The 26,465-nt window shown below is 47.0% G+C and overlaps 1 protein-coding gene and 1 long non-coding RNA gene across 6 annotated transcripts in view; both read right to left on the bottom strand.

Moving 5' to 3' along the window:
* Positions 1 to 14,598, bottom strand: part of LOC100527962 (KRAB-domain containing protein) — an 87,293-nt gene extending 72,695 nt beyond the window's left edge. For 3 of the 5 annotated variants that reach the window (XM_060406330.1, XM_042240732.2, XM_060406332.1), the window contains exon 1: positions 14,459 to 14,598. The gene's annotated coding sequence lies outside the window, so the exon portion shown is untranslated. Of the gene's footprint in view, positions 1 to 4,024; positions 4,119 to 14,458 lie in introns of those variants that run through there. The other 2 variants (XM_060406329.1, XM_042240731.2) reach the window with 1 other exon arrangement.
* Positions 14,599 to 16,545: 1,947 nt separating this feature from the next.
* On the bottom strand, positions 16,546 to 25,117 carry LOC132658621 (uncharacterized). Its single transcript, XR_009598486.1, has 2 exons — positions 17,031 to 25,117; positions 16,546 to 16,797 (listed from the first exon to the last, which is right to left on the bottom strand). It is a non-coding gene; the product is annotated as an uncharacterized LOC132658621 (long non-coding RNA).
* Between the last annotated feature and the right edge of the window lie 1,348 nt (positions 25,118 to 26,465).

Below are 26,465 nucleotides of genomic sequence, written 5' to 3'. Positions count from 1 at the left end.
ACCTACAATTACCTAGCATTTAAAAAAATGGGATTACCTGATATTACCGGTGACCTTTTCACTTAATATGAGTAATTATTCTATCCATTTATAAATTTAAAAGATGTGAATTTAACAGCTGCAAATATTCCTTAATGATACCTTGTATCACAGGACCTGTTTCTACAACTCCTGATGCCAGCTTCCTCTAAACATATCTTGTTGATCTCTGAAAGAGGGGTCCAGAACCTATCAGCTCCAGGCAACTTCCAAATCTAGTATTATTCCCTGAATTTTCAAAGCAGGTCCTCTTTATCCTTTCTGCTAGGACAGCAGGCCCTTCATACCATGTCTCCTCTCCTTTAAGAGCTCCTCCCAGACCAAGACACTGCTCAATCGATTCTCAGTCTGCTCTACGCACAGTGCACATTGTATGGTAAATATTCAATAGAGATTTGAAACACAATAGGTCTAAATGAGTTACTTGTTATTGTTGATGTCATCCTAAAATTATAAATAAATTCCAGGAAACAATCCGTGGTACCTGAAGCAAAAGGACAGGGTACTGTCTGCAAGGTTTGCAAACTGGGGACACACAATTCTTGCCTGTAACTGAAAGCACATTCCTGGGGCTGTAGGGAGGGAAGAACTTTTAAAGAGCAAGAGCCCCAGAATGCTCAGCTGGGAGACCTGTACGGGGATTAAATAGCCCTGTGCAGCCTGAGCACAAATCCCTGCAGCTGGACCGCAGTCTGCCATGACTGGCTGTCAATGGAACTTCTCCTTCAGAGTGTTCATAGGTAGGACCCTTAGCAGAGTCAGGACTCTTTAGAGCTTTTGTTTGTGGTTTTCTAAGAATGTAGAGAACGTTACTTAATCTCAGGTCTGTTATGACCATATGACTTTTATTTTGGGTCTCTGTTAGCTAGAATGGGTCCATTTCCTGTGTTCTCTTAAGGAATTTCTCTCATTTTTACTTTTCCTTGGGGGTTGCTATTTAGTTTTATGTGGACAAAGTTGATTTTCCATGAAAATTCACTCTCCTTCCTGGGGCACACCACTGGAAGACTTCCCAGCCTCCTCTGTGGCACAGGACCACATCATGGCCAATGAAGTAGGAGAAAAACTGATGTTGCATCCTGGCCTGTTATAACAGGCATTTTTCCAAGTTCCTGCCCCTTCTGCTGACGGATGCAGTGAAGGAGGCCAAGGATAGGAGAAGCCTGGGTTCCTGAATGACCACATAAGGGAGTGCAGTCTCCCCAGGATGAACACCCACTCGGCACTATCATGTGGGAAAGAGTGCTGTGCTTCTGAAATTTTGAGTTATTTTATAATTCAGCATAAACTATTATACCCACAAAAATGTTAGTCATACTGCTGCTGCTGCTGCTAAGTCGCTTCAGTCATGTCCGACTCTGTGCAACCCCAGAGTTGCAGCCCACCAGGCTCCCCTGTCCCTGGGATTCTCCAGGCAAGAACACTGGAGTGGGTTGCCACATAGGATGAACTTAAGTAGCCATCAATCTAATACATTTAAATAACAAAAGTAAATTTTGTACTATTAATAGTTTTAACATCCAGTTTAACCCTGTTAATTCTGACTCAAGTCATTCAAATTCAGAGAACTTCAATTCCTCAACATTTTAAATTCTGAACTTAATAAAACCTGCGATAAGAATTACTATATTTGAAACATAGTGTTGAGAAAGTATTTCCAAGAGAAAACTTCAATAGGAGATTTTAATTCCTTGATCTTGCTTTGAAAACACAGCACAGCAAACTATTTCTGGTTTATCCATGTTTATTTCTAATTGAAAATATTTTAGTTGGGATTCATTAAAAAATAATAAATGACAGGTTTCTTAACCACATCACAGCTGAATGACTATAAATTCCCTTTTGGGGAGATTCTTTAGTGATCTATATTTGTACGTGGTTGACTGACTTGGGTCAAATACCAGATATATGAAATTTTCAAAATGTTCTTTTCCTGTCATCAATTTTCAGTCAATAATACATTTGATCTTATGGAGTTTTATATGGTGTGGAATACTTCTACTGCTAATGACTTCCCTGATGTTGCAAGAGGCCTTAAGATAAAAATTCTGGCATCCAGTCTATTTCTTTGAAGACAGTGATTAAGTTTTGGTCCAGCTTTTGGAACATTTGCCCCCAAGGCTCCACCACCCTCCCTTTCTGCCTAACTCAATAGAGAAGAGGATGTTCTCAGAGCTACTTACAAGGTTCGGGGAGATGAAAGTTAAACAATGGATCTCATCGCCTGCCTAGGAATTGAAAGGATCTTTCCCATTCAAATATCCTGGTAAGGAACCACACTTCTAATTTCTTTGGGAGTCAAGAAACACCAAGGAAAGACAGTCTGTGGTTAGTAAATGAACAATCGGCCAATCCATCTGAGAATCACACCACCTCCTCCCCTTCCTCTGGGTTTGGTGTAGGGAAAGAGCTGTGGTCATCACCAGGTGCTTTTCGTTCTTTTTCCCTTAGAAAAGAAACTCAGTTTTATTGAGGACACCAATGCACCAAACTCAGTACTCAAATTTCTCTTGTGTACATGTTGCCCATCTTTGAAATGTCTGCCATTATCTTCAACAATGAAACAAGGTACTTACTCATCACCAGAGTCAGAACTGCAGGGTTTTAAAAAGTCATTCCTGACTGTTTCAAGTGAAAAATTTGCTAACTCAAGAAACAATTTCGATAGACAAAGCCAACCTATCTCTGTTACAAAGCATTGTACCTTGCACCAATCACTAGTTTCAATTAGATTGTTTTGAAGCCTCCTAAGTAGGTTCCAACAAACAGCACATAAAAAAACCCACAGAACAAAACCCAACTATTCTCAAACAAAATACGCATCTTCTGGAAGCAATCTGAGAATTACCCTGGATTAGATATTCAAAATTGCAAAAAGGGTACACCACAGTTTCATGAAATGAACATTTCTCTGGATTCCAAAATTTTCCCTTCAAGCAAAATTTACCAAACAACCGAGCTCTTGTTAGCTGCTAGAATTTCCAAATACTTGAGCATCTATGATTACTGTGCAGAAATAAAACTTGAAATGCTCATTTAACTTAGAGTAATGCCGTTTCTCCAAGATGAAAGAAACAAAAACTGTTCAAAAAGCCCTCCATACGCAAAAACATAAAAAGGTGGGACTACTTTACTTCAAACTTTGCTTAGGTGTTACCATGAAGTCGCTCAGTCGTGTCCGACTCTTTGCGACACCGTGGACTGTAGCTTGCCAGGCTCCTTTGTCCATGGGATTCTCCAGGCAAGAATACTGGAGTGGGTTACCACTTCCTTCTCCAGGGGATCTTCCCGACCCAGGGACTGAAGCTGGGTCTCCCGCATTGGAGGCAGACGCTTCAACCTCTGAGCCACCAGGGAAGCCCATAGTATGTCACAAATTGCCCTCCAGGAAGCGCTCTGTGAGCTCGTCACAGACAGTCAATAAAGCCTGAAAACGCTGGAAGTGAACTGTACCCTTTTGTAGCCGACCCTCCAGAAGGCTTTAGGAAAGAGCACGGAGTCCCATCTAACACCCGCTGCCGGCGGCCAGCGAACAGGATCCCCGGGCTGTGCGCCCCCAGCACCCGCGCGCATCCCGGGAGCAGAGATCGCTTCACACCCGCGGGCCCAGCGCGCCCGACGCGCGCGCCCGGCGGCGCCACCTTCGGGCTCCTCGGCGGCAGCTCCCGCTCCCGGACGCGCGAGCCCGCGGCGACGGGGCCCGGGGGCGAACGCAGACCCAGAGGCCGCCCCGCGCCGCGGTCGGGGGCCAGCCCCGCCGCCAGGAGACTCGAGGGGCGCCGAGCAGGGAAGGCTGCGAGCGCGCGGGGCGCCCCCCGCTCCGCCGCCGCCTTGGGGCCCCGGCCCGGCGTCCTCACCCTGCGGCCGGTGGCGGCGACCCGGGAGCCGCGGACCGAGGGAGGCCCGCGCTCCCCGGGGCTGGAGGGGTCGGGGGTTGGGCAGGCGGGGGGCGCGCGGTGGGGGGCTGCGGTACAGCTGCACTTACCCGTGTCTGCGCCGCTCCCTGGTCCGGGGCGTCCCGCCGCGGGGACCGACTCAGTCTCCAGCTTCCCTTCCCTCAGGACGCGTCCTCGGCGCTCAGGCTTCCCGGCGCCTCCGCCCTCGCACCTGCCGCCGCGCACGCCTGCGCACTCGCTGGGGATGGGGCGGGACCTCGCAGCCACCTTCCACCCTCAGCACCCCTGACCTGGATAGTCCTGTTTATTTTTAATTTACTGTAAGTGTTTAACTTGGGATCAAAAATTTTAAAATATATAGCAAGGTTTCTTATCTAAATCATAATTTATGATTTATAGATATGCCTTTTGTAAGAGTTTCCTCTTTTTGTAAGATTTCTTTATGATCATTATTTGTACTTGGTCAACTGATGGTCAACTGACCATCGATTTTCAGTTAGTAACACATTTATACCATGTGGAGTCTTCATTGGTGTTGATTATTTTCCCTAAAAATCACCATGATTGCCCATGTGTCCCTAGTTCAAACTGTGGGTGTCCAAAAGGCCTACTTCTTCGATGACAGATATTCTTTTTTTGACAGATACTCAGTTTTGATCCACCTTTTTGAACGGTTTTCCCAAAGAGTCCACCCTCTGGTCTCTCCACTTCATTAGAAAATAGAAAAGGATTTTCTCTCATCTGCTTCCAAGGTCCAGGCAGATGAAAGCAACCAAATGGTTCCCAGTCACCTCCTGAGGAACTGAATCTTTCCCTCTCAAATATCCTGGTTAGAAACCACATCTCTCATTTCTCTGGGAACAAAGACATCAATAAAAAAGAGTTCATGGCGGGGAGATGAACAATTCATCTGAAAATTATTCTGTCTTGAACTCTTCATCCTGGTATTTAGTGTAGGAAAATAGCATTGAATTTCATCTAAGCATGAGAAATTTAACAGGTCAATATTCATATCCATTAAACAATTACTCTAGCACAAGTGGATAACAGCAGTTTTTAGAGTTATACTACTCTATACCACATTATAACGTGATACAATTTACTTATGTTTCTCTTGGTGTGTATAAGGTCTTTTAGAGCATCATCAGAGAAAGGTTGACATTCAGCAACCATGCTGACTTCAGAGGAAAAAACATTTCTTTTTATGCCATCAAGTTTAAAATTAATTGTTCAAGGAAAGCAACACCATTAAGATATAGTCATGGGCTCCCCTGGTGGCTCAATGGTTAAAAATCTCCCTGCCAATGCAGGAGACACAGGTTCGATCCCTAGTCTGGGAAGATCCCATATCCCTTGAAGTAACTAAGCCCATGCACCACAACTATTGAGCCTGTACTCTAGAGCCTGCTGCTGCTGCTAAGTTGCTTCAGTCGTGTCTGACTCTGTGCGACCCCATAGACGGCCTCCTATCAGGCTCCCCTGTCCCTGGGATTCTCCAGGCAAGCACACTGGAGTGGGTTGCCATTTCCTTCTCCAATGCATAAAAGTGAAAAGTGAAAGTGAAGTCGCTCAGTCGAGTCCGACTCTTAGCGACCTCATGGACTGCACCGTACCAGGCTCCCCCGTCCATGGGATTTTCCAGGCAAGAGTACTGGAGTGGGGTGCCATTGCCTAGGAACAGCAACTACTGAGCCCATATGCGGCAACTACTGAAGCTGGAACAAACACTCTGGACCCCATGCTCCACAAGGAGAGGCCACCGCAATGAGAAGCCCACACACCGCAACTACAGAGTAGCCGCTGTTCACCACAACTAGAGAAAAGCCCGTGCGATGCAGACACAGTACAACTATAAATGAATAAGTAAAATTATTTCTACAAAAGGCAGTCATGTCGAACTTATCCTTGTCCATATAATTATTGCCTTGTCGATTAAAGCCCATCATTAAGCTTTAGCTCCAGAGAATCTAATAGTCTGACATTAGATCCTGAAGGGAATCAGAGGTGATCTCTGAGCCCTAGAGTGGAGAGTCACACAGCAGGACAATTAAGGAGGCCAAAGCGCGCAAGAGGAGTCAGAGCAGATGGTGAGATCTGATCTGAGAAATACCTAGGACCAAGTGCATCCTGTCTGAGAGGTACTGTGGGAAGGCCAGCAGGTATACAAGGCCTGGCAGGTGAGGAGGCAGCTGATTTATGATGACCTCCTACTGGGTCTGGGAGAATCCCAGTTTCAAATACATTCTCAAATCTTTTAGGTCCTGATCCCAAATGTATTTATTCAGCAGTACTGGCACATTGCCCAGTACTTTGCCCAGTACTGGGCTGGGGGGCTGTAATAGTCAAAATCAAGGTGCAGTCTCTGCTCCCAGACAGCTGAGCAATGGTTATAATAGAATGAAGGTTGTTGGAGGCAGAGTACCAGGTCATTAACACCATAACCTTCTCTCTCTCCCACAATTATTACAACCATCACTCATTATCTTAACCCTGATGTTCCTTAAAATAAGCAAACTTTTAGCAAAGTTCCTCCAGGAAGGTAGACTCAGTGCTTTGGGGATAGGAGACAGTGTGGACCTTTCCCTGGCTGTGCTGAGCAGGTCTCCCAGTTTGGACGACTCCCACTGAGACCTACTGCTCGCCTTCACACGGCCTCCACTGTCTAATAAGCAGCCCACTTACTACTGAAACAGTCACATCACAAAGAAGTAGGAACATGATTGAAAAATATCTGATATGTTACACGCATTATCAAAAGATAGGTTACACAGATGTTTACAGATGGATACAGAGAGGAAGGGACAGAGGTGGACAAAGAAGGGGATTGGACACATAATTTTACATGTCTATGTGTCACAAGGTAAAACTTAGTGGCTCACTTTATGTTTGTTATTTGTAGTGAATTTCCATTAACTTCCAAATAAGACTGAAGAAGAAAAGCAATTCAATGTACCTTAAAGAGGTCCTTTAAGTTTATAAAACATGTTCTGATGAAAGGTAACTTGGATCAGTTTTGAATGGGACAGTGTGTTTGTCAGAAGCAGCCACACCGTCCTCTGGTGGCTTTTTGAGAAATGGCAGGAGTGCTGCATGGCTCCATTTTTGTCAGCAAAAGAAGCCAACATTTACACTTGCCATATTCACAATCTTACTGTTAGAGCAAACCAAACTCTGTAAGGCTGTGTTTTGAGGATGTCTGTCTTTACACTGTCTTGAGGCCTTGAGGCAGGCCCTGGGTCCACAGCAGAGAGGAGAAAGGAGGTTGCTGCCACCTCATGGGACCAGCAGAGAGAGGGTGGGAACCTGCTAGGATCACCTGTCTACACCCAGCTGTGTGTGTAGTGGGGAGAAATAAGTCTATCAAATCAAAGCAATTTATGAGACTTTTCTGTTTATATTAATAAAATATTTTAGAAAATTACAAAACTATCATACAACATATCTGTATGATTTCGTCTAAATTTACACAGAATTCTAAAAAATGGGATTACCTTACCTTACTGGTCTCTTTTTCACTTAATATGAGTAGTTATTCCACCCATTTGTAATTTTAGAAAATGTGGATTTAATGGCTGCATAATATTTAAGAAAATTGGAGATTTAAGTGAACATTTCATGCAAAAATGGACACAATAAAACACCATAAAAGACAGAAATGTAAAGACCTAATAGCAACAGAAGAGATTAAGAAGAGGTGGCAAGAATACACAGAACTATAGAAAAAAGTCTTAATGACTGGGGTAACGATGGTGTAGATGCTCACTTAGAGCCAGACATCCTGGAGTATGAAGTCAAGTGGGCCTGAGGAAAGCTTACTACAAACAAAGCTAGTGGAGGTGACAAAATTTCAGTTGAGCTATTCAAAATCCTAAAAGACAATGCTGTTAAAGGGCTGCAGTCAATATATCAGCAAATTTGGAAAACTCAACTGTGGCCACAGGACTGGAAAGGTCAGTGTTCATTTCAATTCAAAAGAAGGGCAATGCCAAAGAATGTTCAAACTACTTGTAAAATTGTACTCGCTCCTCATGTTATCAAGATTATGTTCAAAATCCTTCAAGTCAGGCCTCAACAGTATGTGAACTGGGAAATTCCAGATGTACAAGCTGGGTATTGAAGAGGGAGAAGAACAAGAGACCAAATTGCCAACATCACTGAATCACAGAAAAAGCAAGGGAGTTTCAGAAAAACAACTACTTCTGCTTCATTGACTACGCTAAAGCCTTTGACTGTGTGGATCACAGCAAACTGTGGAAAATTCTTAAAGAGATGAGAATATCAGACCACCTTACCTGACTCCTGAGAAATCTGTATGTGAGTCAAGAAAAACAGCTAGAAGCAGACATGGAACAAGGGACTGGTTCCATTGGGAAAGGAGTGTGACAAGGTTGTATACTGTCACCCCGCTTATTTAACTTCTATGCAGAGTACATCATGTGAAATGCCAGGCTGGATAAATCACAAGCTGGAATCAAGACTGCTGGGAAAATGTTAACAACCTCAGAAATGCAGCTGATATCACTCTAATGGCGGAAAGTGAAGAGGAACGAACTAAAGAGCCTCTTGATTCGGGTGAAAAAGGAGAATAAAAAGGCTGGCTTGAAACTCAGGGTTCAAAAAACTAAGATCATGGCATCTGGTCTCATTCAGTTCAGTCGCTCAGTCATGTCTGACTCTTTGTGACCCCATGTATCACAGCAAGCCAGGCCTCCCTGTCCATCACCAACTCCCAGAGTTCACTCAGATTCATGTCCATCGAGTCAGTGATGCCATCCAGCCATCTCATCCTCTGTTGTTCCCTTCTCGTCCTGCCCCCAATCCCTCCCAGCATCAGAGTCTTTTCCAATGAGTCAACTCTTCGCATGAGGTGGCCAAAGTACTGGAGTTTCAGCTTTAGCATCATTCCTTCCAAAGAAATCCCAGGGTTGATCTCCTTCAGAATGGACTGGTTGGATCTCCTCGCAGTCCAATGGTCTCATTACTTCATCGCAAATAGAAGGGGGAAAAGTGGAAGTGGTGACAGATTTTCTTTTCTTGAGCTCCAAAATCACTGCAGATGGTGACAGCAGTCAGGAAATTAAGACACTTACTCCTTGGAAGGAAAGCTCTGACAAACCTAGATAACCTATTAAAAAGCAGAGACACCAATTTGCCAACAAAGGTCCATATAGTCAAAGCTATGGTTTTCCAGTAGTCATATATGGACGTGAGAGTTGCACTGTAAAGAAGGCTGAGTGCTGAAGAATTGATGCTTTTGAACTGTGGTGTCGGAGAAGACTCTTGAGAGTCCCTTGGACTGCAAGGAGATCCAACCATTCAAACCTAAAGGAAAGTAACCCTGAATATTCATTGGAAAGACTGATGCTGATGCTCCAATATTTTGCCCATCTGATGTGAAGAGCCACTGGAAAAGACTGTGATCCTGGGAAAAAGTGGAATCAAAAGGAGAAGGGGGCAGCAGAGGATGAGATGGTTAGATACCATCACCAACTCAATGGACATATATTTGAGTAAACTCCAGGAGGTAGTGGAATACAGAGGAACCTGGAGTGTTGCAGTCCATGCAGTCAGAAAGAGTCTGACACAACTTAGCAACTGCACAATGACATCATAATATTCTTTATGATACCTTGTATCACAGGACCTGTTTCTACAGCTCCTGATGCCAGCTTCTTTCACAATCATATCTTGTTCATCTCTGAAAGGTAGAGTCCAAATGCTATCATTTCCAGGCAGTTTTAAAATCTAGAATCATTCTCTGAACTTTCAAAGACATTCTCTTAACTCCTTTCTCTTGGGATGGCAGGCACTTCATACTGTCTTCTCTCCTGGGGATTCAGGACTCCTCCAAGACTGAGATGCTGCTCAATCATTTCTCAGGTCACTCTTAGCACAGTGCTTGGGGTATGGCAAACAGCCAATAAGGATCTGAAAACTAATTAAATCGAAATGAATTACTCACTGTTGCTGACAACCTTAATTGTTTTCCGTTCCTGGGGAGAACAGCTGGAAGACGTCCCAGTCTCTTCTGTGGCCACAGAAACTGATTGTGGCCAAAGCAGCAGCAGAGAAACCGTATCCTTCCAGAGCTGGCTTGGAGAAGGCAATGGCGCCCCACTCCAGTACTCTTGCCTGGAGAATCCCATGGACAGAGGAGCCTGGTAGGCTGCAGTCCATGGGGTCACGAAGAGTCAGACACGACTGAGCGACTTCACTTTCACTTTTCACTTTCATGCATTGGAGAAGGCAATGGCAACCCACTCCAGTGTTCTTGCCTGGAGAATCCCAGGGACGGGGGAGCCTGGTGGGCTGCCATCTATGGGGTCGCACAGAGTCGGACACGACTGAAGCGACTTAGCAGCAGCAGCAGCCAGAGCTGGCTCATTATAAGCTTCCATATGCATTTCTACATATTCTTGCCCCCTTCTGCTGATGGATGCAGATGGGGATGAGGTCTTAGGGAATGGAGACGGTATAGGATGGGAGGAGTCTGGGTTCCTGAATGACCACCTTAAGGAGTCTCCCCAAAGGGAATACCTACCCAGCACTGTGATGTGGGAACTATAGTGTTGTGCTGCTGAAATTTGGGGAGTTGTGTGGTAATTCAGCATAAACCATTATAATTATACAAACAACTTAAATTGCCCTTAATCTAGTACATTTAAAATGACATACATTAATTTTGTATTATTGATAGTTTTACCCTCCAATTTAACCTTGCTCTTCTGAATCAGTCATTTGACCTCAGAAAATATCATTTCCTCAACATTTTTTACTCTGAGCTTCATACACACTGCAATCAGAATTACAATAGTTGAAAAATAATGTTGAGAAAGTACTTTTCAGAGAAAACTTCAGTAACTTTTAATTCTTTGATTCTGCTTTGAAAACATAGCATAGTAAACTACTTGCAGTTTATCCATATTTATTTCTAATTAACAAAGTATTTTAGTTGGGATTAATTTTTAACAAATAGCCAGTTTCTTGTCCACATCACAACTGAATGACTAAATTCTCTCTCTGGAAGATTTCTTTACTGACCATTGTTTGTACTCAACTGACCTGGGTCAAATACCAGGTATTAAAGATCTTCAGAATGTTCTTTTACTTTTCAGCCAATAAGCATTTGACCACGTGGATTTTTCTATGGCCTGGATTATTTTTACTAACAACAAGCTACATGGTGTTGCAAAAGACCTTAAGGTCCAAATGCTGGTATCTAATGAGTCTGTTCCTTTGAAGACAGTGATTCACTTTTGCTCCAACTTTTGGAAAACTTGCCCCAAAAAGCTCCACCACCCTCCCATTCTGCCCACTTCATCCATTAGAGAAGAGGATTTTCTCAGTGTTACTTCCAAGGTACAGGCAGATGAACATTTATACAATGGATTCAGGTACCTGCCTGGGAACTGAAAGGATCTTTACCATTCAAATATCCTGGTTAGGAACCATGTTTTTAATTTCTCTGGGAATTAAGAAACAGCAAGGAAAGAGGGTACGTGGTTGATAAATGAACGTCAATTCATCTGAAAATCACTCCATCTCCTCCCCTTCCTCTTGGTGTTCAGTGTAGGGAAAGAGCCCTGGTCATCACCATGTGGTTATTGCTCTTTTTCTCTTCAAAGAGACAAGCCATTTCATTGAGGGCACTATTTCACCAAACTCAAAGCTAGAATTCCTTTTATGTACCAGATGCCTATCTTTATAATATATGCCATTATCTTCAACAGTGAAATGATATGTTTTATTCCTCGTTAAAGAGACCAAACTGCTATAGCAAAAATCACTCCTGAGAGTTTTATGTGGAGATTTGCTAACTCAAGAAAAAATTTCTGTAGAAAAAGACAACCCATCTCTGGGTTACAACGCATTGTTCCTTGCACCAATCACTAGTTTTAACTAAAATCTATTATGATTTGTGTTATGCCCAAATCGCGAAATCTCCCAATGACCACCAGGGAGCCAATATCCAATGCAAAAGCAAGAGAGTTTTTATTACCAAGCTGGAGCTGGAGCTCCCACCGTTACCGATGCAGCAGCTAAGGAGAGGAGCCCCGAGCTCTGGGTTATATTGCTTATATAGGGTATTCTTGCGCGAAAAATTCGAAAAACGGGAGTTTTGGGGTTGGGAGACATCTAATTGGTTACCTTCTGTGGAAGGGTTAGGTGTTGGGTTCTGATTGGTCCAAGGTAAATCACAAATGTAACTCATTACTTCACAAAGGTAAACCATTACTTAATCACAAATTCTTGAACTTAAAGTCAGGAGGTTTAACCTAAGGGCTGATTGGCTTGCGCACAGTGGGGCAAGTTTAGGCAATATCCAAAGTCTAAGTCTGTTTGCCAGAACCTTTACAAAAGGGAGTTCTTTTACAAGATGGAATAGCTTAGGCTCTTCATTTGAAGCATGCTAAATAAGCAGATTGTACTAAAAAAAATAACACATAAACCCACAGAACAAAACCCAAACTATTCTCAATAAAAATATTCATTTGCTGGAGCCAATCTGAGATTTAACAAGGATTAGGAACTAAAAAGCCTCTTGATGAAAGTGAAAGAAGAGGGTGAAAACGTTGGCTTAAAGCTCAACATTCAGAAAACGAAGACCATGGCATCTGATCCCATCACTTCATGGGAAATAGATGGGGAAACAGTGGAAACAGTGTCAGACTTTATTTTTTTGGGCTGCAAAATCACTGCAGATGGTGACTGCAGCCATGAAATTAAAAGACACTTACTCCTCGGAAGGAAAGTTATGACCAACCTAGACAGCATATTCAAAGGCAGAGACATTACTCTGCCAACTAAGGTCCGTCTAGTCAAGGCTATGGTTTTTCCAGTGGTCATGTATGGATGTGAGAGTTGGACTGTAAAGAAAGCTGAGTGCCAAAGAATTGATGCTTTTGAACTGTGGTGTTGGACAAGGCTCTTGAGAGTCCCTTGGACTGCAAGGAGATCCAACCAGTCCATTCGAAAGGAAATCAGTCCTGGGTGTTCATTGGAGGGACTGATGCTAAAGCTGAAACTTCAATACTTTGGCCACCTCATGTGAAGAGTTGACTCATTGGAAAAGACTCTAATGCTGGGAGGGATTGGGGGCAGGAGGAGAAGGGGACGACAGAGGATGAGATGGCTGGATGGCATCACCGACTCGATGGACGTGAGTCTGAGTGAACTCCGGGAGTTGGTGATGGACAGGGAGGCCTGGTGTGCTGTGATTCATGGGGTTGCAGAGTCGGACACGACTGAGCCACTGAACTGAACTGAACTTTGATACTTCAAACTGCAACACTGCATACCAGAATGCCATGAAATAAACATTTCTCCTGATTTGGATATCATCTCCTCCTAATGCAAAATTTACCCCAACCCCCACCACCCCCCAAAAATAAAAAAATCCCAAATCGAGCCAACAACAAAAAACAAAGAAAAGCCCCCAAACCAAACAAAAAAACCAAAGAAACCACGCCCATTACTATAACTAGAATCCTCAAACATTTTAGCGTCTATGGTAACTGCTCAAAGAATTATTTTTTAAATGCTCATTTCACTTAGGAGCTTCCCTTGTAGCTCAGTAGGTGAAGAATCTGCCTGCAATGCCGGAGACTCGGGTTCGATTCCTGGATCGAGAAGATCTGGAGATGCAAATGGCAACCCACTCGAGTATTCTTGCCTGGAGAATTCCACGGACAGAGGAGCCTGAAGGGCTACAATCCATGGGGTCGCAAGAGTTGGGACACCACTTAGCGACTAAACCGTCACCATTTAAGTTAAGAGCAGTGCAGCTTCGCCAAAAGTCGCCCTGTTGCTTGAAAAACGTAACGCAATCAAGAAAAACTGTTCAGCATACCCCAAAACATAAAAAGGCGGGAACAGCTTTATTTCAAACTTTGCTTAGATGTTAGTATGTCACAAATTGCCCTCCAGGAAGCGCTCTGTGAGTTCGTCACAGACAGTCAATAAAGCCTGAAAACGCTGATAGTGAACTGTACCCTTTTGTAGCCGACCCTCCAGAAGGCTTTAGGAAAGAGCACGGAGTCCCATCTAACACCCGCTGCCGGCGGCCAGCGAACAGGATCCCCGGGCTGTGCGCCCCCAGCACCCGCGCGCATCCCGGGAGCAGAGATCGCTTCACACCCGCGGGCCCAGCGCGCCCGACGCGCGCGCCCGGCGGCGCCACCTTCGGGCTCCTCGGCGGCAGCTCCCGCTCCCGGACGCGCGAGCCCGCGGCGACGGGGCCCGGGCGGCGAACGCAGACCCAGAGGCCGCCCCGCGCCGCGGTCGGGGGCCAGCCCCGCCGCCAGGAGACTCGAGGGGCGCCGAGCAGGGAAGGCTGCGAGCGCGCGGGGCGCCCCCCGCTCCGCCGCCGCCTTGGGGCCCCGGCCCGGCGTCCTCACCCTGCGGCCGGTGGCGGCGACCCGGGAGCCGCGGACCGAGGGAGGCCCGCGCTCCCCGGGGCTGGAGGGGTCGGGGGTTGGGCAGGCGGGGCGCGCGGTGGGGGGCTGCGGTACAGCTGCACTTACCCGTGTCTGCGCCGCTCCCTGGTCCCGGGCGTCCCGCCGCGGGGACCGACTCAGTCTCCAGCTTCCGTTCCCTCAGGACGCGTCCTCGGCGCTCAGGCTTCCCTGCGCCTCCGCCCTCGCACCTGCCGCCGCGCACGCCTGCGCACTCGCTCCTGGGCACGTGGGGGCGGGGAGGGGCGTCGGTCAGCCTCAGGACTCCTGCCTAGAATACCCTTATTTTACATTTCCTTAGTGTCTGACTTGATATCAATTTAAAAAAAAAAAGTCGTTTTCTTATCCTAATCATAATTTCATGACTATAGATTCTTTGTAAGATTTCTTTGATAATAGGTACCAAAATTATATATTTCTTCTGTAAATTTTCAGTCAATAGTAAGTTTTACCCTGTGGAGTTTGATTTAGTGGTGTGTTGTTTTTTTTTTCAGCCTTGGCAGGGACAGAGTCTTGAGATGAAGGGAGAGTTAGGATCCCCTAGGCGAGGGCTGCCTCCCTGCCACATGGTTTGCCGTAGGAACTAGAGGTCCTAAGACCCCAGGATATTCTGGCAGTGTGGAGTAGATTCTCTGGGTGTGCGCACAAGTGTACACTGACGCAATCAGAGGAAGGGACCATGAGGAGTGGGATCAGGGGAGGGGTGGACCCTGGGGTAGCGACAATGACAAATGTGCATCATTTTTCCCTGGACTAAGGCAAAGACCACCTTGTTGGACCTCATATGGAATCAAGGTCAGAACATCTGCACTGGCTATGGTGAGGAGTCCTCATACGGGAACTAGACACTCCACGGCTGAAGTGGACAAGAGGAGGTTGAGGGTCCTCTTCAAGGTCCTTCTCAAAGCCCCTGGTTCCTATGAATCCTGTCACATTCTCTCCTGGGGCCCAAGGAATGTTGATGTCCTGAAGTCTCTCAGAGGTATGGTTTGTGCTATGGTTTCCCTGCTTGGTGAGTAGTATGAGTGGTTCCCATCAAAGGGGTGATGTGTCTACTGGGGCGAGGAGAGTGTCCCTTGCACTCCTACACATTCCCCTGCCCCTGACCTGGCCTACACCTCCTTCTGTTAGCATCTGAGCTTCTCAGTGGAGGAATGGAGCCTCTTATCTATTCATTTACCAGCTGTGCCCTGAGCACTCAGTGGGGGCTGTGATGAAAAGAACCACCAGGGTCACAGTCTGGAGAGGGAAATGGAGAAACACAGAAAGAAAAGACAGAAAGGAGCCAAGTTCTGTGTTGAAGAACAGTAGGTGCCACAATGGGGTCATGGAAAGGCTGCACTGAGGGGACATGTCTGTCGCCAGCAGTGTAATGAGAAGGCGCCAGCCATTCACACATCTGGGGATAATCATCCTAGAAGAAGGCACAAGTGTATGGACACACAGAATGTGTTTGTCCAGAGATGAAACCAGAGGGAGCTAGTGTGGCTGGTGGGAGCTTGGGAGGAGAGTAGGGGGACAGTGGGGAGGGAGGGGCCAGGGCCCGATGCTTGATGGCGGTGTGAGTGATCCATTCTGTGTGACAACATTAGCCAATCTTGAGTGACGTAAGCAACAAACATTTATTATCTCACACTATCTGTGGACCAGGAATTGACCATGATTCACCTGGAGGCCTCTGCCAGTGTCTCCTGGGGGTCTGGGACTGTGGGCTCAGAGTCAGGACCCAAGAGCTCCTCTGTCTGATGATCTCAATGCTAAGCCATAGATGCCTCTTCATATAGCAACTTGTAATATACAGGCTTGTTCCCTAGAGTGAGGGACCAGGAAGAGAGAAAGACAGAGAGAGAGGAAACTGCGATACAAATGAAGAAGTGGAAATTGTACACCTAAACTCTGGGGGATTGTCAAATGGTATAACCACTGTATAGAACACTTCAGCAGTTTCTCAAAAGGACAGGCCTATAGTTTTCAGCCAATCCCCAAATTCTGCTCCTACATCAAAACCCAAAAGCATGGGAACAGAGATATTCGCATGACTGTATTCAGAGCACCACTGTTCAGACGAGCCCAAAGGTGAAGACCCTAATGTCCATCAACAGATGAAAGTCAAATGTGCTGTTTCCCAAATGGAATATTAGCCATGAAAAGAGTGCAAATGTTCTCAACTAGACATTTAATAGGGTTATGTAACATTGTGAATGAACTTACTGCAATTTACATGTACAGTCTAAGATAATCGAACTATTAAATTCTAAGTGAACTTTATATCATAGAATAAACAATTTAGTATGCATTAAAAAAATACCAAAAATGGACTTGCTCTAACTCTGGAGCTCTGGTGGGCAGTAGAGGTGTAGTTGGCTCCAGGTTTGGAGATGTTTCCAGAGCTTGTTCTGGAGCTGGTGCTGTAGTTCCAAGAAGAGAAAACATCAGTAGGACTGTTTTTCCAAGTGTCTCCCAAAAACAGAAAAGAAAGCTTCTCACTACCCCTCAATGATCTCTCAAAGATGCCAGCCCCTGCAGTCCAGGGCAATAGTGATCTGAGCTTCCTCATTGCCCCTGGCCCAGTTCCAGCCTCAGAAGGCTCTGCTCTTTGTGGTCCAGCTCCCTCCCATCCTCATTTAACCCCATCACCCACCTCGAGTCCTCCTCACATCCCCCTCTGCCTCAGTGGGCTCCAGGGTCTCCAGCTGTGCCAGGAGATGGAGGGTTTGGTGCTCCAGGTCTGAGTCAGGCATGCTGAGCTCTATTTAAGCCAGTAGCATCCTCAGGCAGGGAAATTCTGGGGGCTGGTGGAAATCCTCAGGGTAATGGTACAGCCAGGTGCCCTGGTTGGTGGACATAGCCCTGGGGGGAGTCACGTGGGCAGCAGAATCAGAGACCTGGCCCCTTCCTTCCACACTGAGCTCCAGGGCAGCTCTATGGTGTCTGGGTCTTTTTGTCTTCTGCTCCTGTGGATTCAGAGGCCAATTCTCCTCCATGTCACATCTCACTTGGTGGTTCTTTGGAAAACTGAGTCCCTCCCTCTTGAATCAAAGTCCCACTCACATTTTTCAGCTGGTACAGGGGTCCACTGTCCTCATCAGAGTAAGAGAGGATGCATTCGTGCCTAGAGAAGGCCACAAAGGCATCACATGGATAGGACCGAAGACATGCCGGATGTGATGGCTAGTGTGACAGTGTGACTCCCAGGAGAACTGAAGCCCTGGGGGGCAAGACTGCTGTCTGCTCAATGCATTACATGATGGTTGTTCCCAGAAAAGTGCCTGCACCTTGTGGGCCTTCCTCTATATTTCAAGAATGAATGAGCCCAACCAGCCCCATCTGAGTGCCTGGGGCACTACTGATCACTCCCAGGAATCCCTGTTCTCACTAACCCAGGACAGGGTACCTCTCACAACTCACTTTGCAAATGGGAAACAGTTTGGCCCAAGGTCAAAAGTCAGAGACAGCTGAGACAGAGGCTTCCTTGAGGGGAGGAGGAACATGATGACTAAGCACAACCACAGCCCCTCCAGCAGACCTTTCCATGGGGCCAGGCCCCCAGATGTCACTTCCCAACTTTCCAGGAAGGACCCACTCAGTCCCCACATTCACCCTGAGGGCTGGTTCTCCCTTCACCCTCATGTGCAGAGGTGGGCTGCCATCTATGGGGCCACACAGAGTCGGACACGACTGAAGCGACTCAGCAGCAGCAGCAGCAAAGGGGCCAACTGGGGCTCAGGGAGGTGGAGAGATATTGCTGTCACTCACAGCTGGAGTGGGGCCAGCTCCCCATGTGTCACAGGTGGGGGAAGTGCTCTCCTTGTGAAGAGAAGGTCCAGCACCTGTTTTGTTGTTCAGTCACTTAGTCCGACTTTTTGCAACCCTGTGGATGGCAGCACCCTGGCTTTCCTGTGCTTCACTATCTCCTGGAGTTTGCTCAAACTCATGTCCGTTGAGTCAGTGAAGCCATCCAACTGTCTTGTGCTCTGCTGTCCCCTTCTCCACTTGCCTTCAATCTTTGCAGTATCAGAGTCTTTCCCAATGAGTTGGCTCTTCGCTTCCATCAGAATATTTTCCAGTGAGTCAGCTCTTCCCACCAGGGGGCCAAAGTATTGGAGATTCAGCTTCAGCATCAGTCCTTCCAATGAATATTCAGGATTGATTTCCTTTAAGATCGACTAGTTTGATCTCCTTGCAGTCCAAGTGACTCTCAAGAGTGTTCTCCAACAACACAGTTCAAAAGCATCAGTTCTTCAGCACTTAGCCTTCTTTATGGTCCAACTCTCACATCCATACATGACTACTGGAAAAACCATAGCTTTGACTATATGGATCTTTGTTGGGAAAGTAATGTCTCCACTTTTTATATGCTGTATAGGTTTGTCATAGCTTTTTTCCCAAGGAGCAACTGTCTTAACTTCATGGCTGCAGTCACCACCTGCAGTGATTTTGGAGCCCGAGAAAAAGTCTGTCACTGTTTCCTTTGTTTCCTCATTTATTTGCCATGAAATGATGGGACCACTTTTTGAATGTTGAGTTTTTCAATGTTGAGTTTTAAGCCGGCTTTTTCACTCTCCTCTTTCCCCTTCATCAAGAGGCTCTTTAGTTCCTCTTTGCTTTCTGCCATGAGGGTGGTGTCATCTGCATTATCTGAGGTTATTGATATTTCTCCCAGCAACCTTGATTCCAGCTTGTGCTTCATCCAGCCCCATATTTTGCATGATGTACTCTGCATATAAGTTAAATAAGCAGGGTGACAATATACAGTCTTGATGTACTCCTTTCCCAATTTGGAACCAGTCCATTGGTCCATGTCCGGTTCTAACTGTTGCTTCCTGACATGCATACAGGGATCTCAGGAGGCAGGTAACGTGGTCTGGTATTTCCATCCCTTTAAGAATTTTCCACAGTTTGTTATGATCCACACAGTCAAAGGCTTTAGCATACTCAATGAAGTAGATGTTTTTCTGGAATTCTCTTGCTTTTTCTATGATCTCCAATGAATGTTGGCAATTTGATCTCTGGTTCCTCTGCCTTTTCTAAATCTAGCTTGAACATCTGGAGGTTCTCAGTTCATGTACTGTTGAAGCCTAGCTTAGGGAAGTAATGCTTTTGAGCATTACTTTGCTAACATGTGAAATGAGTGCAATTGTATGGCAGTTTGAACATTCCTTGGCATTGTTGTTCTTTGGGATTGGAATGAAAAAAGACCTTTTCCAGTCCTATGAACACTGCTGAGTTTCCTTAATTTGCTGGTGTATTGAGTGTAACACTTTAATAGCATTTATCTCTTAGGATATGACATTGCTCAGCTGGAATTCCATTACATCCACTAGCTTTGTTCTCAGTGATGCTTCCTAAGGCCCACTTAACTTGCACTCTGAGATGTCTGGCTCTAGGTGAGTGATCACACCATTGTGGTTATCTGGGTCACTAAGATCTTTTTTGTATATTTCTTCTGTGTATTCTTGTCACTTCTTCTTAATCTCTTCTGCTTCTGTTAGATCCACATCGTTTCTGTCATTTATTGAGCCCATCTTTGCATGAAATGTTCCTTTTGTATCTCTAATTTTCTTGAAGAGATCTCTAGTCTTTCCCACTGTATAGTTTTCCTCTATTTCTTGCATTGTTCACTTAGGAATGCTTTCTTATCTCTCCTTGCTATTCTTTGGAACTCTGTATTCAGATAGTTATATCTTTCCTTTTCTCCTTTGCCTTTAGCTTTTCTTCATTTTTCAGCTATTTTGTAAGGCCTCCTCAGACAACATTTTGCCTTTTTGCATTTCTTTTTCTTGCGGCTGGTTTGATAACTGCCTCCTGTACAATGTTATGAACCTCTGTCCATAATTCTTCAGGCACTCTATCAGATCCAATCTCTTGAATCTATTTGTCACTTGCACTGTATAATCGTAAGGGATTTGATTAGATTTTACCTGTATTGCATAGTAGTTTTACCTACTTTCTTCAATTTAAGTCTGAATTTTGCAATAGTTTATGATCTGAGCCACAGTCAGCTCCCAGTCTTGTTTTTGCTTACAGTACAGAGCTTCTCCATCTCTGGCTGGAAAGAATATAATCAATCTGATTTTGGTATTGACCATCTGGTGATGTCCATGTGTAGAGTCATCTCTTGTGTTGTTTTAAGAGGGTGTTTGCTATGACCAGCATGTTCTCTTGACAAAACTCTGTTAGCCTTTGCCCAGCTTCATTTTGTACTCCAAGGCCAAACCTGCCTGTTACTCCAGGTATCTCCTGGCTTCCTACTTTTGCATTCCAGTCCCCTATGATAAAAAGGATATCTTTTTCTTGGTGTTACCTCTAGAAGGTCTTGTAGCTCTTCATAGAACCATTCAACTTCAGGTTTTTCAGCATTAGTGGCGGGGGCATACACTTGGATTACTGTGATAGTGAATGGTTTGCCTTGGAAAGGAACAGAGATCATTCTATCATTTTTGAGACTGCATCCAAGACTGCATCCAGACAGCCTTTCGGACTCTTCTGTTGACTATGAGAGATACTCCGTTTCTTCTAAGGGATTCTTGCTTACAGTAGGTGGCAAAAGCCCTGTAGGTGCCCAGGAATGTGGGGAGGTAGGAGGGGGTTGCTGCCCAGGAAACAGGTACCAGGTTTCCCACCAGCATCTCTAGCCTATGTCTTTGGACACTTCACATCATGCAGGTCTCATTCCTGTCCCCTGTGGACACATTTTCCCCCTGGGGTGGAACACAGCAGAGACACAAGTCAGAGGCAGCACCGTGGACACCAGGAAGGCAGGGGCTGGAGCTCAGACTGAGTCCCTGAGCCCCCAGGACTCATGGCAGGGGGAGGGGCAGGAGTGCCCTCCTCAGAATAAACATCCTGGCATGACGAGTGGACTGGCGCTGGGCCATGGTTATGTGTGTTAGAGTCTTAGAGCAGTTTGTATTTGATAGCTCTCCATGTGTTAACTGCATCATCCCTGTTGGTTATGAAAACATCCCATTCTGGGGATGAGAAGACAGAGGCTGATCCTGGGGTGAGAGGGGCTGAACCTGGGGTGAGAGGCACCAGGATTCTCAGGGCCACATGGATACCAGGGATGGAGTTAATACAGGACTAACTGTAGAAAAATGCAGAAAGGCTCCTTGGGGGAAATGAAGTGAAATCCTATCACAATCTTTTTTTGAGATTCCCACATGGAGGTGAACAGTGATTCTGCATTTGGACAAGTAGGGCCTGGGCAACGAGGGTGCTTCACAGAGCTGACAGTCCCAGGTTCCTTTGGGAGCAAGACTCTAGGAGGGACCCAGGGAAGGGCCAGGGTGGCTCTGGGACCCAGAACTCCCTGGGTGTAGGGTCCCATCCCTGCTGGCACTTACCCTGTGCCCACTCTGGGCTCTGTTGCTGGTGTGGGGCTCCAGCCCCTTGTGCAGGGAGATGGAGCAGGGTGCTCCGTGGACTGGCTCCTGTCTGCAGTCCCGTGAGGAGCCCTGTGAACAAGTGCCCAGCAGCCAGGCAGACAGTCTCAGGGCACCGGCCAGCTGTCTGTGGTGCTTCTCGGACCCCCAGACATCTCCCCTCTAGACACACGCCCACCACTCTCCCGACCGACCTCCACCGAGGATGCAGACACTCGACCACCTGAGGGCCTTATCCACACTGGCACAGAGAAGAGCACCTCAGGGATCCTGTTTCCCCACTGCCAGCCTGTCCTCCGGTGTGACCATGACAGGACCACCAGTACCCACGGGCCCACCAACCTGTTCCTGCCCAGAGGGAGAACCTCCCCTCAAGTCCCACTTCCCCCCATATGGAGATGAGGGCAGCTGCCCAGGGAGGGCTCCCAGTGGTGGACAGGCCTGATGTGGCCAGCTCTAGGTTGCCTGGGATTACCTTAGGTGACCTCCTCGTAAAGAACCAGAGGCATCCGGGTTGAGCGCTGAACCGCCTGAAACATCTGAAGAACCTCTCCCTCCAGGGTTTCCTGAAGAACCTTGGTCAGTCGAGACACAGCTGGAGAACATCCTTCTGGATGAAGTCTCTCCAGCCGAGTGAGCCCAACTGGCCATGGCGCTGTTGCTAGGAGGTGGGTGCCTGGTGGCAGGGTTCCGAGTTCTCATCCCTCATCCCCGCAGCCCCAGGTCTCACACAGTTGCTCCACACAGCCCTCCACACAGCTCCTGGGCAGGGTCTGTGTGCAGATCTGAGGAGACAGACCTGGGTCCAGACTCACCTCCCGATTCCTACATGTTCTCCATCCTGGATGAGTCCTTGTGTCTCTCAAAGCCTGTCCGTGTCCCCACCTGCACACCAGGGATGATGCCCACATGGACTTCTAGGGATGTCCTCAGACATTGGTGGGACAAGACCTGGAAAATGTGGGAGTCCGTGTCTCAGGCAGGCAGTGCCTCCAGCCCCTGTGTATTCTTATTACCCTCCTTGTATCTGTCCCTCTTCTGATTCCACCTCATAGTCTTTATTATATACACTGTGCACCTGTGTGTGTGTGTGTGTGTGTGTGTGTGTGTGTGTGTGTGTGTGTGTGGAGTGCTCACTCCAAGAGGTGAAAAGAAAACTACCCCCACATGGATAGGCATGAGCTTCCTAAGATCTTCCCTGGTGGCTCAGATGGTAAAGCATCTGCCTGCAGTGCAAGAGACCCAGGTTCAGTCCCTGGGTTGGGAAGGTTCCCTGGAGAAGGAAATGGCAACCCACTCTAGTATTCTTGCCTGTAGAATTCTATGTTCAGATGAGCCTTGGTGGCCTACAGGCCATGGGGTCAGAAACAGTCGGACACAACTGAAGAATTAACACTTTGTCTTTTTCACTTTCCTAAGATCTTAGGGTTCCTAATTTTCAAAGCAATCCCTTCATGGGGCTCACAGCCTGGTAGACTGGGCTTCTCTGGCTGGACTCACAGTGGGCCAAGGACAGATTGGGAGATGACAGGCTGCCAGCATCAGACAGACTTGACCATCTGACTTGCTGCTGCCTTTATGCCCCTATCCTTTAATGCCCCTCCTCAAGACTGAGGCTGGCTGTCTCATTTTATCCAGGCTCAACTCCAGTATAAAGAGACCACTTCACCAGGATGAAGAGGATTTTTAGTAAGCTGGAGGAAAAAGCTCCTCAGCCTCACCCAAAAATCCCGATAAGTAGTTGCTCCCAGTGACTTCATTAGGAAAGGGGGCTTCAGTTCAGTTCAGTTCAGTCACTCGTTTGTGTCCGACTCCTTGCGACTCCTTGCAGCACACCAGGCCTCCCTGTCCATCACCAACTCCCGGAGTTCCCACTCTTATCTAACTTTCTAAGTGTCTAAGTTTTAACTGGCCCCAAATTGCCCTGTGGACATCCCTCCGCCACCCCCCACATCCATGCAGCAGCAGCTCCATCTCACCACATGCTCAATCCAGGACCCCAGGGCTCCATCTGCTCCCTCTTTCCTCCTCACCCCCACATGCAATTACCCCATCCCCTGGCCTTGGAGTCCAAGTCTAGAATGCATTCCTCACCTCTATGCCCTTCCCTCCCCTCTCCTAGTCCAGGCCACTGCAAACAGTCCCTGATTCACTTTCTTCTGTTTCTCACTCTCTCTGATCCAGGAGAGATCAGAGATTTGAACAGACAGATCTGATCCTGTCACTCTGCTGACAAATGGGAAACCTATCAGCAGCACTCTGGGGAAAAGCTCCAGTCCTCAGCCAGACCTCAAGCCCCTCCTCCTGCCAGCAGACCCCTAGCCTGCTCCCCTCAGTCCAGCCGCACTGGTCTCTGGCTGTTCTTCAAAGATGCCCCCTCCCCAGCCTTCAAAACCCCAGACTGGAACCCCATTGAACTCTTTACCTGGATGGACTCCTCCTTCAGGTCTTGCTGGAGGTTGCTTCCAGTGCTCTGTTCCTCCCCCAGGGCTATTTCCATAGTTCTGGGAGTTGTCCTTCTGGCCTGCTGGGCCACAGTACTTGCCAGAGGATATGGCAGGAAGCTGGGACAGAGGCGACCTCAGGTGTTCAGACCTGGTAATGCTTCAGCCACTGGTGGGCAGGTGAGAACAGAGGGCTCTGTCGCTGCCTGGTGACCAGGGAGAAGAAGCCTCACAGCGCTTTCTGAGCCTTGCCACCGGACTGGTTTTCCAGTCGTAATTTAGAGATCAAGAAAGCAAGCCAGAGCCGGGGTGTGCCTCCAGAGCCCCCGCTCCTGCCCAGGCCTCGCCCCCTTCAGTCTCTGGGGCTGGTCTCTTAAGGATCAGTGCAAGGTGCAAATCCTGGCTTCTGCTCTTCCACCATGTGGTTGGTATGGATCATTTTAATTCTTTTATTAAATGTGCCTGTCTATTCCAGAATCCAAGAGTGCCTGCCAACTTGGAGCTTACAACCTAGTGTGGGGAGACTGATTAGCGATACATTTACCTGGATCTAGACTCTCCCATCTGTCTCCAACCACTGCCCCATCGCTCCTTGTCCTTAATGCAGACACTGTCAGATGCATGTCTTGACTCCCCTCCCACTGCTGTGATGGAAAGACCTATCTGGGAGAAGAACATTCTGGGTGGAGCAAATAGCCGGTGCGCAGGCATGTTCAAGGGATTCAAATAGGCCAGTATGCTGGGGTGGGTGAGAGGGCAGAGTGGGATGAGTCCCTGGAGGAAAGTGTAGTGGGAGGTGTGCGTTTCCTCCCAGGGAGGCGAGGGCAGAAGGGCTCCTGGCCCAGGAGTGGCAGGATGGACACCTAGTAACTGAAAATCTTGGCTGCTGAAGCTGAGAAAAGACTGCAGAGAACAAGAGATGAGTCTTGGGACCATTAGGGGCTATTGCAATGGGCTGAGAAGAGGCTGGATTCTGGTTCTAAGTGGAAGACAGAACAGACAGGATTTACTGTTTTGAGGGGATGTAGGGTTCAAGGGGATCTCAGAAGTTTCTCACCATCAGAAAGGCTGGCATTATCCAAGTGTCAAAGACAGTTGGAGAAGCATGTTTGGGGAGGGGGAGATGAGGAGCTCACCTTTGAACATGACCACTTTTGAAGAGAGTAGATGACCTCTAGCAGTGATGCTGGTTACATGCTGAGGATACAAGAGCCAGGAATTCACAGGAGATCTGGCCTGGAAATCAAGGTTTGGGAGTCACAGGCAGATGGCATTTAAAGCCCTGAGACTAGCGGAGACCATCCAGAGACTGAAGGTGAAAACAGAAGAGTAAAACAAGGGGCTGTGTTGTGCGTGGGAGGGATAGTAGAGTAGACTGAGCTGGAGAAGCCGGGAGGTAAGAGGAAAAGCGGGCAGGAAGCTGGAGGCGGGCAAGTGAAGGGAGTGTTTTCTGGAGAAGCGGATGGCCATCTGGATCAGATGCTGGTGGGACAGGATGAAAACTGAGGTGGGAATCCGCGGTTTCAGCAACATGGAGGCCACGAATAACCCCGACAGGATGGCTGGGTGAATGGTGAGGGTGGAGTCTGAGTGGAGTGGATTCTAGAGAGAACCAGAGGAGCAGGTGAAGGGGAGTCTAGACAAGTCTCTTGACAGTGTTTGTTTTAAAGAGGAAGAGAGTGGGGTGGCAGCTAGAGGGAGGTGAACATATTGATGCAGGACAGAGGAGAGGGGCTGGAGCCATGTCCTAGAGTGGAGCACTCAACTTCCCAGGAGCTGGAGCCCCTCACACACAGAAACAAGAGAGCGAATAGCCCGGGGCACAGATGCAGCTGCTGCTGGTGGTGGGTGCTTGTCCCCACCCTCTCTCTCTATTATTTTTTAACTTGTGAAGTATATTTACAGAAAGGCACACAAAACACTTATATACCACTTTACCAATGATGTAGGTACCTGTGTAACCATCACCTGGGGTTAAAAAAATAGTAACACCTCAAAAAAATCTTCCTGGTGCTCCTCTCCAGTCAGAATCTTTCCCTTCTGCCCTAGATGTATCACCAGTCTGCCTTCACTGACGTAATTTTAAAAATAATTTTGCCATCTAAATGTACTCTGGAACCATTTGGGCTGTTATTTAACTTTGTTTTTTAAATTTTTAGTTATTTTTTCCAGCTTTATCAATGTATAATTGATGAATAAAATGTAAGCTATTTAAAGTGTATAGTGTGATATTTGATATGAGTATAC

The sequence above is a fragment of the Ovis aries genome, chromosome 25 (genome assembly GCF_016772045.2).
Source record: "Ovis aries strain OAR_USU_Benz2616 breed Rambouillet chromosome 25, ARS-UI_Ramb_v3.0, whole genome shotgun sequence".
Lineage (NCBI taxonomy): Eukaryota > Metazoa > Chordata > Mammalia > Artiodactyla > Bovidae > Ovis > Ovis aries.
The sequence above is the reverse complement of the archived record's forward strand: the minus strand, read 5'-3'. Positions and strand labels throughout refer to the sequence as shown.